This window comes from Protopterus annectens, chromosome 11.part0 (genome assembly GCF_019279795.1).
Source record: "Protopterus annectens isolate FY-2018-M chromosome 11.part0, PAN1.0, whole genome shotgun sequence".
Classification (NCBI taxonomy): Eukaryota; Metazoa; Chordata; order Ceratodontiformes; family Protopteridae; genus Protopterus; species Protopterus annectens.
This window is the reverse complement of record NC_056745.1, coordinates 290466747-290472746: the sequence shown is the minus strand read 5'-3', so window position 1 is coordinate 290472746 and position 6000 is coordinate 290466747.

Sequence of the window (6000 nt, the reverse complement as noted above, 5' to 3'; positions counted from 1 at the left end):
CTAACATTTTCATCTGAGGTGTTCTACAGTCTATATGCAGACAACCTGAAATTGGGTAAACTGATTGCATGTGTTACAGATAAGGCATGTCTGCAAAATAACTTAACTAAATTGACCATTTGGGCACAGGAAAATAATATGCTGATAAATACATCAAAAACTAAGCATATGAGATTTGGGAGGCATAAATTGAAGGGTGAATATTTTATACAGCACACAGTGACTGAAACTGTAGACTCATTTAAGGACCAGGGTATATGGGTAGATTCAGCTATTAGTTGTTCTAATCATGTCAACCAAATGGTTAATGATAGTTATAGTTGTATAAAACAATTTATAAAGTCTAGGAAATCAAAAATAATGAAATCATTGTTTAATAGCTACATTAGACCCAGACATGAGTATGGAATAACAATATGGAAAGCCTATAAGAAAACAAGCATGAGTAAACTGGAAAGAGTACAGCAGAAATATACCAAGGGCATCCATGGATGTGAAAATTTAAGTTATTATGAAAGGCTAAAATATCTGAACTTGTACAGTGTCTCTTACTGATATCTAAGAGGAGATTGTATTCAGATATATAGGGCATTTAGAGACAGCTACCTCTAGGAATGTTTGGGGTTATCATAAAGTACAAGAGAATCATCAGACAACCTAGGTAGATGATTCTATAGGAATGAGAAGTGTACTAACTGGTTCTCTGATAGAGTACCTGATGCATGGAACAGACTACCAAATTACATTAAAGCAAGTACTAGTTTAGATATTTTAAAAACAGGCTGGACACTTATTATGGGAACAAGTGTTTTGGTATATTGGCAAGCTAGAAGGGCATTAATGTCTGTGCTTGAAATATTTGTATGTATGTATATATATATGTATATGTATGTATAGAGCTGTGCATATTTGTGGTTTGTAGTGTATGATCACCCAGTTTACAGATAGTTGAAATCTCCCAGGATGATAGTGTTGGGTTGAACAGTTAGGGAGTCTAGCATTTTGTGGTAGGTGCCATTGGCAGTAAGAGATACAGAAGGAGAGCAGGAGTTTGCTGTGATGTGTTAACTGGACTTGTATATTGACACTAGGATGACTGACAGCTTAATGTTATTATCTTGTTGGAGTTGCTGTCTGGTTAGGCAATTGTGGTATATACAGGTACATCACCTCCATATATGCCCCTTCATTGCTGTTGGGTTTGAATGAATGATAGGTACACAACCCAAACTTATAGGGCATGTTGTCCTTTAACTGGAACAAAGTTTTTGTGTAGTGTGTGCGTGTATGCGTACGTGTATGTGTATGGGTCTACTTCTATTTCCCAAATTCCCACATAACCGAACTACAAAACAACAAGATGATGTTGCCAAAAAAATTAGTTTATCATACACGGAGTTGGTATATTTAGTTGAGGAGTGGGGAGCACAGACCTCCACAAGGAGGGGTTTGGGAGGTGAAGCCCCCTACTTGGGTGGGTTTGATTTGCTTTCTTTTTTTTTTTTAGAGTGTTGGTGGTCATGTGGTTAGTTTCCCAGGGTTAAATTACGGTGCTCTTGGTGTTCGTTAAAGTAAATTTTTGGCAACATTGTCTCATCGTTTCATCATTTGACTAAGTGAGAATTCGGTAAATAGAAGTAGATGCATGTGTACATGTATGTATATGTGTACGTGTATGCGTACATGTATGTGTATGTATACTTATACATGCATGTGTACGTGCAGGTGTATGTGTATGTATACATGTACTTATACGTGTATGTGTATATGTATGTTCAGGTGTATGTGTATGCGTACATGTGTGTGCTCAAGGGTCAAGATTGCCTCAGGTTCAGGCAGTTTCTTGTTTAAACCTCTAGCCTTGAACAGTATCAAACTTATACAGGGCAGATTTGGATTTTCTAGACTGGAAGGTTTAAGAGACTGACTCTGCCTTTAAAAGGACCCACCAGGGCTAGACAGTAGCAATGTGTAAAAGCTGTGAAATGAGAAGTGAAAGCAGATTTCTCCCCAAGCTGAATATGTTGGGTCCCCTCTGAATGTCTGAATGACACCATATGCCAAAGTAACTGTTTTTTGTATTTACATTGATATTATTTGTGGTGATGACAAGATGCTGCTCAAGGTTAGCTGCCTCCTGGACATAACTGCATACATTAAAATCTCAGCCATGTCTTCCTTTATCTCTCTCAAGGTAGAGCATCTAATTTCAGTTTTTATCCATGAAGCAATGTCTCGGTCATATGCATACTTGGCTGAAGAGATCTAAGGGCTCTCCTGACATCATGAATTCTTGTACATGAAAGACAGCTAACCATCACTCCATCCTTGCTCAGTCTGGTGAGTGGAAGTCCATGCATCTGACTACAGAGTCCCCTATGACTAGAACATCATAATGTGTGACAGCATGTTCTGGTAACCAAAGGGTTCCACTGTGAGTTATTTGTATGTGATCACTCATAAATCATAAACAGTTGAAACAGGTCTATGCATTCAGTGACCTGCCCCCAAGCTTACATATGCCAACTCCACAGTCATACAACATTGCAGAAAGGTGACACTCCCCAAAACCATTCACCATGGTCTCAAACAATAGCTGTTTTCTCTCTAACAAGAGCAAGTGACTTCTGAGGAATTATTCAGTGAGAAATGGAACATAAGCCATATAAGATTAGGCATGCAGGTCTGGTGATCCTTGTTTGTGGAACGTACAGCAGGTATTGATGTGAGTGTATAGTGTTACGTGGAACGTACAGTGGGTATTGATGTGAGTGTATAGTGTTATGTGGAACATACAGTAGGTATTGATGTGAGTGTATAGTGTTACATGGAACATACAGTAGGTATTGATGTGAGTGTATAGTGTTACATGGAACATACAGTAGGTATTGATGTGAGTGTATAGTGTTACATGGAACATACAGTAGGTATTGATGTGAGTGTATAGTGTTACGTGGAATATACAGTAGATATTGATGTGAGTGTATAGTGTTACGTGGAACGTACAGTAGGTATTGATGTGAGTGTATAGTGTTACGTGGAACATACAGTAGATATTGATGTGTGTATAGTGTTACATGGAATGTACAGTAGGTATTGATGTCAGTGTATAGTGTTACGTGGAACATACAGTAGGTACTGATGTGAGTGTTACATGTGAGTATGACGTTGAAGTCATAGACTACTGGTATATTGCCTAGGCAGTTTAGGAAGGGATGTTTTTAGCACCACAGTGTATGAGAACTTAGCATTTGTGTTTGATTGCTGTGTAGTATATCGTGTACTGACAACAATGACATGTGGGTTGATAGTCTCCATTTTGACTAGGTACTAACACCTCTCGTGATAGTGCAGTGGTAACGTTGTTGCCTCACAGCAAGAGGTTCTCCCATTTGATTCTTGGCTGGAGCCCCTTCTGTGTGGAGTCTGCATGTCCTCCCCCCAGTCGAGTGGCGTTTGAAAGACATGCATAGAATGGGCGTGCCTTCATTGAAGGTTGGGCATCGAGCTGGCACCTCGGCACCGTAAAAAAAAATAAAAAATCTACTGCCAATCATTAGCGGACCGGAGTTCCGCTGTGGCGACCCCTAACTGGGAAAAGCCAAAAGAAGAAGAACTAACACCTCTCACAAGTGGATTCTGTAATTGGTTACAAAAAGGAGTTGTGAGTGAGTATAAGGCAGATGTTATCATACCATAATGTACCTAGTGCTAACAGGCTGGAACCGATGAAATAAGGGTAGACTGCGTCTCTGCGGTGGAGAATTGGTGTGTTAACCAGGGGCAGCTCGTGCTATCGGACTGCCGGACTGCAGGCCTCCCACCTAGAAAAAACAAAAGAAAAATCTTTAAAACTAAAAAACAAAAACAGGAAAAAAAAAAAAAGCATGAGTCCTGACTCATCTGGAGACCTCAGACTGCCTATATCAGCAGTACGGATACACAGATACGCTGCAAATGCACCCAGGAATCAGTGCGGTGATGACCACACAGAAGAGGAGGTCCAGACAGCTTCAGCTGCAGGCAGACCCAATGACTGAGAGAGGTGAACTGGCATCCAATGAGGACTGAGAGAGGTGAGCTGCTCTCGCAGGACATTCATTGCACGGGCTAGGTCTGGATTGCTGCTTCAGGAGGTTTTGGTTTGTTCAGGTGTGTGTGTGTAATGCCCCAGTTACTATATACTGGTGGCTAGAGAGAGCACATGATGGTGGATAGAGATACTCAGGCTTGAACCCTGTACCTTGGATGCAGGTGGCAAGGACCTGAATTCCCTATCCACCACAATTTCTAAAAAAATGTGCAGATTTTTGCCTCATATTTGTTCTGTTCCTCATAAAATCTGTAGTTTCTGTATCTACATTTTTCCTTGCAAAGTCTGTAGTGTAGTGGTGCACTGGTAGCATTGCTGCCTAACAGCTACAGGTTCGCTGGTTTGATTCTTGGCTGGGTTGCCTTCTGTGTAGTGTCTGCATGTTCTCCCATCTTGCAAAGATGTGATTGGCATTTCTCTCTGCTCTGCTGAATGTTGTCTTTTGTTCCAAGTCAGACTAATTTCCTGGTTAAATGTTTAGTTCCAAGTCAGACTAGTTTCCTGGTTAAATGTTTAAAAAATAACAGGAATTTGAATTTCAGATTTCATATTCTTCAGAAAGTACACGGTAACACAAAATTGTTCTAGCAGTTGTCTAAGTTTATAACATGGATATTTGAAATTTGTCCCTACTTTTGGGACTGTATTCCCCCATTATTGGCTTTGTCCAGGTATTTTGTGCTAAGGTTGAGAGTTATCTATGGTGAGAACTGTATTCATTGAATGTTTGGGGGCTGTATTCCCCCCATTACTGGCTTTGTCCACATGTTTTTTGCTAAGAGGTTGAGAGCTATAGTGAGAACTAAATTCACTGAATATGTTTGGGGGCTGTATCCCCCCATTATTGGCTTTGTTCAGGTGTTTTGTGCCAAGAGGTTGACAGCTATGCTGAGAACTGAATTCACTAAATGGTAGCCATTTAAGTTTGTCTTCCTCTCTTTTACAAAACAGCTGATTTGGCATAGTGGTATGTTTCTCTGACTGTTTTGCACAGGGTCCCCTGGGTTAAAGACGTGGCAATGAAATGTATGGTGGTAACACAGCATTTTATTCAAGCAACTTTCCACCATTATACAAGCAATGTTTAAAATGTGTCCCTGGTTTTTGGGCTTTTGTCCCCCCCAATAAATTTTGGCTTTTTCCAGATTTCTTGTGCTGCAAAGTTCAGAGATACAACTGCGTGTTGAGTAGATTTTACAAGGAGCTGAGAGCTGCAGGGGAACAAAACTTTAGTGCTGCTTATTCTGAGTCTGCTTGCATTAATAGCACAAAAGGTAGTGTACTTGCTTTTGATGCAGAAGGCTGTGGGTTCTACTCCCACAGTAGATAGATGCATTGCTGATACTGTACTGTGTTGTAAAGTGGGTGGATGCTGCAGTCCTTTTTGGCAAAGATACCTAGAGTAGTAACTATGAACCTGAACCTGTTATCAGTTTGCCATACAGTCCCTATTGCGATATTACTAGCTTATTATTTTTTTTTAATGCATGCAACATAGGCAATTTATTCCTCAAGGGCAACATGCACTTTATTTGTAGATGAATAAACAGTGACATATAAAGTTGTTTGCTAGCAGCAACCTCTTCATTGTTACAGATTTCTTTAATGTGGAATTATTTAGATGACTTTTACTACTTCAGAGATTGTGCATATTTACTGATACTGGTGGAATGTAGAAGGTTGAGTAGACTTTTATGATGGAAATGTTCTGAATTGGGTACTTTTGTCATTGGTGCATGCATTTTGTTTCATTATTTTACTGGAAAAATGTTCAAAACAATACATTTAAAATGCCGTCTAACAACTGTATTGTACAAGGAATATAATTTAGTAAAATCAGAAAGGTGTATCAAAGAGCACATGTATGATTCATGTGCAAGGGGCCTATGATTTGAAAACAGCCCAAA